This window comes from Ziziphus jujuba, chromosome 4 (genome assembly GCF_031755915.1).
Source record: "Ziziphus jujuba cultivar Dongzao chromosome 4, ASM3175591v1".
Lineage (NCBI taxonomy): Eukaryota > Viridiplantae > Streptophyta > Magnoliopsida > Rosales > Rhamnaceae > Ziziphus > Ziziphus jujuba.
In genome coordinates, this window is record NC_083382.1 from 32,963,874 (window position 1) to 32,974,815 (window position 10,942).

The 10,942-nt window shown below is 30.4% G+C and overlaps 1 long non-coding RNA gene across 1 annotated transcript; it reads left to right on the forward strand.

The window, feature by feature from the left end:
* The first annotated feature begins 5,706 nt into the window (after positions 1–5,706).
* LOC132803493 (uncharacterized) lies at positions 5,707–10,195 on the forward strand. The gene is made up of 3 exons (XR_009638791.1): positions 5,707–5,854; positions 8,448–8,538; positions 9,516–10,195. It is a non-coding gene; the product is annotated as an uncharacterized LOC132803493 (long non-coding RNA).
* Positions 10,196–10,942: the final 747 nt, after the last annotated feature.

The following is a 10,942-nucleotide window of genomic DNA, read 5'->3' on the forward strand; positions in this document are numbered from 1 at the left end:
GGGTTTGATTGCATATGTAAATTAAATTAAGACCTTTCTATAATGATCCGTTCATGAGTATGAAAAAATTTCAATGATTAGACAGTGAATCCTCCTATCGGGCTTGAAATATGAGTTGAGGTATGATAATTAAGATGGGCACATGGACAAATTAACAAAAGTCAAAGTTGAGATCCAAAAAGGAAGCACATCTTTTTCAAAGGCTGAGCAAGCATGAGCATGACTGATTTGGAAAGAAAACATTTTTTTTTTTAACATTTTTCCCTTAAATTAACATCCTTTTTTGCTAAAAAATAGTAAACAATTATTAATCTTCCCAGTTTGCCATCAGTGCAGAGATGGAGGTCAGAACCTTGCATTATTATTATAATTTTTTTATATATGGTCATTTAGTCATGAATATACAGTTAGTTGAAGGACTTCATTAAAAATGTGACGGTTTCTTTAGCTTAGATAGCAAGAATATTTGAATGATATATCTATGTGAGGTTCGTTAATGTGGTTGGTTTTATTTTTTGTTTTATTTTTTTTTAATTCTAAATGTTTGTAATTTGTTTATTTCAAGTATTAGTTAAAGTTTTTTAGACTATAAAAGCAAACTATAAAGTTAAGAAGGAAAAATAAAAACATAAACACCAAATTGAACATAATTTCAAATTGTTTTTTATTTTTAATATTTGTTTTTCTTTAAAAATTTGTAATTGTTTAAAATGTCCGACAAATTATAATCATGATCAACTAACACATGAGATAAGAAAATTAGACACAATTTAAATAGAAAAAATAATAATAATAGTAATAATAATAATAATAATAAAACTAACCACATTATACCTATATACCACATTCACATTCCTCTTTTGAACTGAAATAGAACTTTCGTTAATTAAAAGTATATGTTATCACATTGAAGTATATATGGTGATTGAACTTTTGTTGTCTTATTTGCTACTCATGTTTGCAAAAGTAAAATGAAATTATTTGTTGCTGATCACTTTTATGTATAATATATCCTCTCGCGATTTGATGCATACAATTATTTGTTTGATGCAGCCAGAGGATCTCTGCTTCTTTTTTCCTTGTTCATCTAGGTTGTTGAATTTGAGGGTTGGAAGAGAAAATGAAATTCTTTCCATGTGATTTTTAAAAGACAATGGATCCAACTGTCGGAGGCATAAAAGAACAATGATTAAAAGTATATAAAATGGTCCATAAATCTTCATCCATTAATCATGAATTATTTTAAATGTTGGAAATGGATGCTGAGTACCCAATGAATTCCAATGAACCCATAAAAGTTCCTTTTGATTAAATCTTGGAAACCTTTAATCATATGCCTTTCATTTTTTAAAGTCTAAAAAGGTTCGCTGATTGGAAGGACATGCTAACATTTAAATACAGCTTACTAAAAGGCTAAGATATTTTTGTGTATGCATGATAATCATTGTTGTTTTTTGTTAATTAATAAGCTAATTAAGATAAGTAGTTCTGAGTTAGAAAAGAGAAGTACTTCTAATCGCATCAAAAGATTCAATATGGTCTACTAAAAGGCAAAATTGTTCTATACATGCATCGAAGCATGTGAGCGATGGTGCACATGCATCCGAAGTTCTAAGGGTGCAAAAGAGAACAAAACAAGAAAGGCAGTTGAATTATTTCGGGCCCCAGCTCTATGTCTACTGCGCACTCCAAAACAAAAAGAAAATTGAAAAAATTTTGTGGTTGTTTTAATTAAAGATTCTTTGATGAGCAGACGTGCGGTTTAGTCTTTGTACTGCGTGCAACTGCACATAATTATTTGTACGGACATTATCATGACCCACCTATGATTTAAAATTCTATATCCTATAAAGTGAAGTTGATCTAGTGCGAATTTTTCACACACACAAGGAGATTAAAAGAGGGAGGGAAAAAAAAAAAAAAAAAAAAAAACATGTAACAAAAGTTAAAAATATTATTGCGGAGTCAAAAATCTTTGAGGTTCCTAGACAATGCATTAACTTTTATCATATTGCTGAAAGCAATTTGTTTAAAAATTAAAGAATTTAGATCAACCAGATTTAAGATCTTTGCCCTCGGTTCGGTTCCAATCTATTTCTTTTGCTTGGATACGAAGATATTGCAACCAGCTAGCTCATTTAATTGCGCGATGGGGTACCACTAGTAACTATTTTCTTCCTATTTCCTCTTTGTTAAACTCGACAACTTTTGTAAACACTATGAAACAGGATTGTAGTTCCTTTATTACAACTTGATCATTTTGGCAACATGCTGTTGTATGATTGCCTTATTATTATTATTATTATTAATATAACACCCCCTTTCAAGTAAAAATAAAAATAAATAAATAAATAAATAAAGAGCATTAATTAAACTAAAAAATCCTAAAAATAAAAATAATAAATAGAGATATTTGTATGATATGGATGATGTTGCATGATACGTGATGATGACGTAATTGGTTCTAACATAGGGATGCCAACGAGGCTGGTTGAGGATGGAGCGGCCATTTCCATGTCCTGTCCCACCCCCTAAAACTACTCTTATATCTGCCCTATAACTCAGTTTTTTTCAATATGGTGAAACGGCAATTCCCCATTTCCCCATTATAAAAAAAAATAAGTAAAAATTAATAAAAATATTTTTAACAAAAACTATAAGTGTTTTTAAAACTATGTTATACATTCATAGAATTTATTCACAATTATTAACATAATTATATTTAAGTATAAAAAATAAAAAATATATTTTATTAATAATATATATGTATAAATGGGCTGGTATGGGGCAGAGAATATAATCCTTGTCTCCGCCCTAAACCCAATCCGAATATGAGGTTTTGTCCCGTCTCTAACTCGTTAAAGGTAGATTTCCACGGAGATCGAGGAATACAAGGTAAATTGTCATCTCTATTCTAACAAGAATTGGATGATGCAGCATGACACCATTAGCTCTTACCTAAACACTTCTCTTTTTCATTTCACAATCTTTTGAAATTATTCGGCAATTGCGGATTGTGTTGGGTTTAGTTCAATTGCTTTATAGGTTGGATCCAAATTTTCCATAAATTTTGGGTTTTTTAACCTAATATGTCAAAGATTTGAGCATCTAAATAAAAGATACACTCAAAAAGAAAATGTCGATATCAATAAAGATGTAGAGGATCCAATTTTATAAAAATATCGATGAAAATATCGATAACACAAGAATTTCAGTATCATTATAGAAACATTTTATATTTTATTAAAAATTTAACAATTTTCATTCAAACCATTTAAAAATGTTAAATCTATTAATAATGCATCATTTATAATGATCAAACTTTCTAAAATAGCAAGCAAATAATAAATCTATAATATATAAGATGAATATATTATTGCCATATCAATTATTAGTATAATTGAAAGAATTAAAAAAAAAAATTTAACTATCATGTTTACTATTCAGAACAATTATTTTAAAAATTTCAGATACAAGAAGTTGAAAAGTTTATTAAATGACAAATTATTAAATTTGCTCGTTAATTTATTTTTGTAAGATTCATTATTTATATAATACTATATATATATATATATATATATTGTTGTTCATGTTCTTGTTACCATTAATATTTTTAATTTAAAGCGTTTAAATTATTTTTAATAAAGAGAAATTATTATCACTGCTTAAATTATTTATAACATTAGTTGACCATTTATAGCTAAAATTGACAAACACATCTATAAAGATAAAGTGATTATTACTTAAGTAAATAACTTTTTTTGCATTATTATTTTTTTCAAAATTTATTATTAATTTTTCATGGTATCCATGTTTATGCAATTATATTTATTTAAGAACGCTTTATTTTTTATCCAAAAAAAAAAAAAAAAAAAACTTTTATTTCTAGACACTAACCATTCATTTAGTATAGGTGAGTTAGCAGGCTATACATTTAAAATGAGATGAATCCAAAACGGGCGTAACTCAACGGCCCAAATATCAAATCCATCCCATTAAGGTTTCTTATCATCTTCTTCACCTTAGCCTATATCCATGACATCAGGAAAAGATTTTCTTTCCCGCCACGTTCCACGTTGGAGATGGCAATTTTCCAATAACCTTCGTAAGGCCTAATTACACAAACTTGGGGCCCCTTGCTCCGGGAATAACAATTATATTAGGGAGAATATCATCATAAGTCTTGAAATTATTTTGTTAGTGGCACTTAGTTTCCTATTTTTTTTTTAATTATATCCTGAACGTGCTGATTTGTGCTGATTTGTTACATTGTTAGACACAAATAAAAGTGTTCAACTACTGGAACTATCCACTTTATCTGTTACGTTGTTATTTACTAATTAATTTTTCAACAAAAATTACGCTACCATGAAAGATCAAAATAAAATTTTGATATAGTTGTAAATACTACAAATAGAATAAAAAAAAACTATTAAATATATTCTTTAATAAAACAAATATTTTTTATTAATAAATAATTTAAAAATATATTTAAAATATTTTTTAATAAAAATTATAAAAATAAAATTGAAAAAGTGTTTTATCTTTTGGAATATTTCGAAAGAGATAAAAAATTTAAAATATATAAAAATTATTTATTAATAATTTTATTTTTAAAATCAAATGTCATTTAGTAAAGTTTCATTTTATTTCCTTCATTTATTTATTAAAATATATATATATATATATATATATATTTTTTTTAATTTGTGGGAATAATTTATAAAGTAAAAAAAAAGTATTAAAATGAAAAGGTTTTTAAGTAATTTGACATAGAAATGCAGTATGAGTAGAAATTTTTTGTTGTGTAAAAAGATGCACTCTGTTTTTTATTTTTTTATTGAGTTTTTTTATTAAGTTCTTGTTGTTTGGTTTTTCGAGCTCTTAAAGATAAAATTGAAATTTGTATTTGGAGAGCTTGTGTTCGTGCTTTGCCTTGTGCCACTTTGTTGCATAAAAGAGTGTTTTTGAATCTGGTATTTGTACTATATGTAATGGGTGGGATGAAACTATTCTTCATGCTTTGTTGAAGTGTAAGAATACTAAGAGTATGTGGGCAAAAGTGGATTTTGCTGTGGAGTTAAGGAGAACACAATTCTTGTCTTTTGCTAATTTTTGGTTGTCTTGTTTACAATCTTATACCAATTGGCAAAAAGAGCTTTTTCTTTATATTTGTTGGACTGTTTGGGATCCTGACAATGTGATTATACATGGCTATAGGGCGAGAGAGGACGATATATTGTTGGTATGTGGGCAGATTCACTGTTTCAACTCTCCCACCGAGTCATCCCCGCAAACTCGGAATATGTATTCCTTCCTGCTCCATTTCACTGTGAGTGTAACCGTGTGAGTTTCCTCCTCCGAGAAAGACGATGTCGTAGCCGACCCTGCTGCAGCCATTGCACAAACCTCTAAAACCGAAAAGCCTCCCTTGGGCTAACTTGGATCTAAAGCTTGATAATTCTCAACCCAATAATCCTCTAGCCCATACTTTGTTTCCCGCTTGGGCTATTATAAGTTGGGCTATACATTTGATGATGCATTCATATTGCCCATCTTAAAGTTTTTAGGTAAAACTATAAATCTATTGGGGAATTTGGTCCAATACCCCTATTGGAAGACTCTTAAGGAAATTTATCCACTCGGTTCTCAATCTTTTTCTTTTGCCCTCTCATTTTTCAATATTCCTAGAGTATTCTTTTCAAATATGAAAAGAAAAATAGAAGGAAAATGGTCTACTTTACCCTTGAACCAGAATGAACTATGAAGAAAAGGGGAAGACAAAACAACTCTAAGATCTCTTCTCTCTCTCTCTCTCTGGGTGCGCTTCCGTCTCTCTCTCTCTCAATCATTGGTAAGTTTATCTTGTTGAAATTTTTGGGTTTTAGTTCAAGGGTTAGGTTTATTCGAGATTATTTGTTGGGTTTGTTCACGTTCTTCATTTTTCATTTATCACAAACTTTGATCCTTCTCCTAGTAATCCTTCTCTATTTTTAATTCTTCTTTTGGTAATCATTTCTCTATTTCTCTTTTCAAACCCACCTATTGTTTGTTTGTATGCATATGTCAAATTCAGATTTGAAGTTCTTACTGGGTTTCTCTTTTTTTTTATTTTTATTTTTTAGTGAAATCCTTTGGTGCGTACATAGAAAGAGGAATTAAGGCAAATAACCTTGAAGAATTGCATAAAATAATTTATGCTATCGTCTGTGCTGTTCTCACAGTGAAGAAATCTGATAAGGAACCACCCCAAGACACTATAAATGTTTATGGTCCACCTCCTTGCACTTTTTTGATCAAGAATTCAAAACCCACCACTTATTGGTGGAACATTTTCTTAAGGCTTTACAATTTTTGTTTCAATCTTTTATTACTATTTCATTTTTTGATTGCAGACCCATTTTATGTCATTCCCCCCCCCCCTCCTTTTTTTTTTTTTGTGAGCAAAGAATGTTGTCTAGCAGAGAAGATATTTAGTTTAAATCCTAAGCAAATACCTGCATATTTAATTTTGCCTAACATATATGTTGGAAGTGGAGTGAGAAGATGGAAGTGAGGAAGAGACTGAGAGACTTAGAAGTGAAATAGGGTCCTGGGCACAGTTGGATCGAGCTTAACAATAGAGTTCATGGATTTTCTGTTGGAGATGAAACTCATCCTCATTGTACCATGATAGATGCAATTTTGGATTCCCATGGAGATCCCCCCCGGTCTTATTCCATGCCTTATGATGAAAGGGGAGTCGGCGTGGTGTAAAGTGAAGATTGAGGGAAGTAGAGCAAAATTCCCTTCTGGGGTATTTCGTAGCTACGGTTTCACTGGCTCTAGTATTCACTGGCTTTCAAGGAATGGAATATTATCAAGCACCCTTCACTATTTCGATTAGTATTTATGGTTTTACCTTTTTCGTAGCAACTGGATTTCATGGTTTTCATGTGATTAGAGGTACTCTTTTCTTGATCGTATGTGGTATTTGCCAATATCTTGATCAACTGTGAACTAGTGAGTCAAAATTACTTGTGTCTGTTAAGCTACCATGTAGCTGCATTGTCAAAGTTTTCTAGATCGATCTTTGTTCTCTTTTTGCGAAAAGAATAATATATAGATATCTGCAGGATGTAAACCTCACCAAATGCATATGGGATATGAGAGACTCTTGTATGGTCAAACTTTCTCGCTCCACATCCTTACATATCTTTTAAATATTAATATATAGATGTATGTAGGAGTAAATGTGTTTACGTTACAATTGTTGCTTGTTCAATGCATCTTGCTTTCCGTAAAGAGCTTCATCTCTCAGCTAAAATATACTGTTATGTCTGGCTAGGACAAGCTATGATTTTTATTTTTATTTTTCCCTCTCAAACCTTGGCAAAACAAAACATGTACATATTACCTTGTTTTTATTCTATACATGTGAGTTGGTTCAACTATACATTTTCTTACATTAGATTACCATATCATATGCATATATATCTATACACACACTTGAAGTAGCTAGGCATATATGTATATATTAACTCTATTGTCCAATCTGATTAAGTTTCTATGCCAATAATGGATACTTATTCTAATATTATCTTATCATAATCTCTTTGACCATGTTTTAATCATAATCTCATTAACCATGTTTTATTAGCTGTGTATCTATCTTTGATGTGCTTGGAAATTTACTGTTATTTAGATGCTAGTAGAATATATACGACAAGTAGAGAACTTTTTACTAAAATTACTACTTAAAAGGCTTACCTTCAAATGCCTTACAGTCAAATCCTAGATATTCTTATTTTTATCTGTCATGTTTATTTATATATATATATATATATGTATGCATAGATAGGAGACAATATGTGTTTCTTGATCAAAGAAATGGAATTGTCTCCTTTGAAATTCAAATTCTTATTGAACATGGGCATGGAAGGCCAATGGAGAATGCCATGCATGTTTTTTTGTTACTGTGAAGTTCAACATCAATATTAGATTTGTTACATGTGTTGATGGTTTGATGAATGATTATGGGGGTCTAATCCCCCTCATTTTATTCTTCTTTCTTTGGTATAGAAACAATGAGGTCCAACTTACTTTTTTGTGCCAATATCTATGAACTTGCAATTAATACAATATCTTTAATAAATGCATTTTGTGTATAACTTAACATGTAGATAACGAGCATGTTAGAGAGAATTTGGTTATATATGCTAAATGTTGAGTTATACTGATAATATGCAATTGTGATTATATATACTATGTATATTATAACTATTCTATTTTGTTCTAGTTTGAGATTAAACTACCTTTAGTTTCTCTTTGTAGCTAGGTTTGATCATATAATGTTAGGAAAAAAAAAAAAAGTTAGTTACTTGGTTACATGAATGACTTTCTTTCTTTGTATTTCCTTTTATAAACAAAGAATATGACGATAGTTGCTCTCTTTCTTTATTTGACAGGTTCAACTTAAAGAAGCTCACATAGGAAGAAAGGAAGAACCAGTTAATTGAAGGATTGACTAAATTTGGCCAATGGCATAAATTTTCAAAGGTACATAGCCTAAATTTTTCTCCCTAATTTTGTCTTTATTTTTTATGAAGTATGGAAGAATATGAATTTTTTATGCTAAGGAATGTGGATTTTGTATGCTTGAAGAATTATATATTATGTGTTTTTTTGTATGCTAGAAGTATGGAGATTGAAGATTGAATTGTGGAGAATAGAAATTGAAGTTTTGGAAGAATTGTATGTTTTGTTTGGTTTCTTAATTGTATATTCTATTTGACTTGAAGTTTTATTTTGTTTATTTGCATTACAAGGTCATATGAATGGTGACATTGACATATTCTCCATCAACTACCTAAAGCAAAATTCTAAGTGAATTAGCTCATAATGTATATCAAGTGTGCAATATCTTTCTCCCCAAAATTCATATTTATGTAGACTCACAGATAATGTGCATCATAGTTTTGTTCACATATTGTTTAATATATTATGTAAGTTGTTTCATATATTCAAAGTCTAAATACACTACTATATCTTGGTTGTTTACTTTTTAAAAAAAAAAAAATTAAAGCATTTTATCCTCCTAATGCAGCTTTCTTATGTTAACTATGATTTGGAGGAAATGGATTTTATTATGTCCATGAGAGAAAATAACTTGATGACCTTTTGCTTTATTCTTTTATATGACCTTCTCTAAATTATTACCATGTAGTTTTGTATGTTATCCGTGTTTGATTTGTTTACCTAAAGAGCTTTTCTTTTATGTTGTCTAACCTTTTTGGATAAACTTTTCTTTGGGAACATGGATACAACCTTTTTCTTTGGGTACATGTTTACAACCTTTCTTTATCATAGTGTTGGGAATGAGGAGTGTACTTGATTAGGCTGGTAAAATTTCTGTCTAAAATTCTTTGCACACTTTTCAATTTATTAGAGTTGATTTTCTCTAGATTGCATTATTCATTTCATAAGCACCCTTATTTGGTAGTCACTGAAGCATATTATTCATTTAAATTTGACAGATAATGCACATGCCATATAGAGAAACCTGGCTTTCCTTGTGTCCATGCAATTGCAGCATATAAGCATCGATATATTTCTCCATATATTCTTTGCTCGGTGCATTACTCAGTTGACTTACTCCGTGACGCATATTCGGAAACCATATATCCACTTAGAAATAAATGTCAGTGGCATGCTCCAGATGATGTTATAAACCAGCTTGTACTTCCATCTAAGATTGGAAAACAGTCAGGAAGACCAAGAAAGAAGAAGATTCAATCTCAAGGAGAGGAGTATCATCAATATAGATGTGGGGGGTGCAAACAGATTGGTCACAGCAGCAAATCATGCTCAGCCACCATACCTTTTGATAGCACTACCAACCAACAGCACCATTCAACTGAAGGACCATAAATCGCTCTATGCTATATTAAGACAATGGGGACATGTTATGTGGTATGCGTGTGTTATGCAATGTAGTAAGAAATGCAATTAGTAGCTTAACCGCATAACATGTGTTTTGGCATAATAGACGTTGGTTTTATGTGTTGTTTTGTTGGAAAAGTCTTCTGTCATATTGTGTTGATAAAATATCAATGACCATAAACAGAAAAAACCCCAAAAGTTTGGAAAAAGTTTCCAAATTGGCAAAAATATTTGATTATCGTAGGTTTCATTGGTATATACCGAAACCCCTGTGGTAATCACATTTTACCAATTTTTTGGTCCCCATAAGTCCTCTAATGTGTGTTAAATGCAACAACATGCAACATATACATTCTTTAATGATCCTAAGGCGAAAACACCCCAAAAGTTCTGAAAATTTTCTCAAATTGGCATAAAAATTTGATTACCGTAGGGCCTTCGGTAATTATCGATGAAACCTACGGTAATCAATTTATACTTGCTGGAAAAATTATCGAAGGTTTCATCGGTAATTATCGAAATGCCTTTGGTAATCACATTTTACCCATTTTTGGCCCCCAAAAGTCCCTTAATGTGTGTTAAATGCAAAAACATGCAAAATATACATTCTTCAATGATCTTAAGGAGAAAAAATTCCAAAAGTTCTGAAAAAATTCTCAAATTGGCACAAAAATTTGATTACCGTAGGGCCTTCAGTAATTACCGATGAAACCTACGATAATCAATTTATACTTGCTGGAAAAATTATCGAAGGTTTCATCGGTTATTACCGAAACCTCTGTGGTAATCATATTTTACCAATTTTTTGGCCCCCACAAGTCCCCTAATGTGTGTTAAATGCAAAAACATGCAAAATATACATTCTTCAATGATCCTAAGGAGAAAAATCCCAAAATTTCTGAAAAAGTTCTCAAATTGGCAAAAATATTTTATTACCGTAGGGCCTTCGGTAATTACCGATGAAACATTCGGTAATTTTTCTAGTAAGTATAAACTGATTACCATAGGTTTCATCAGTAAT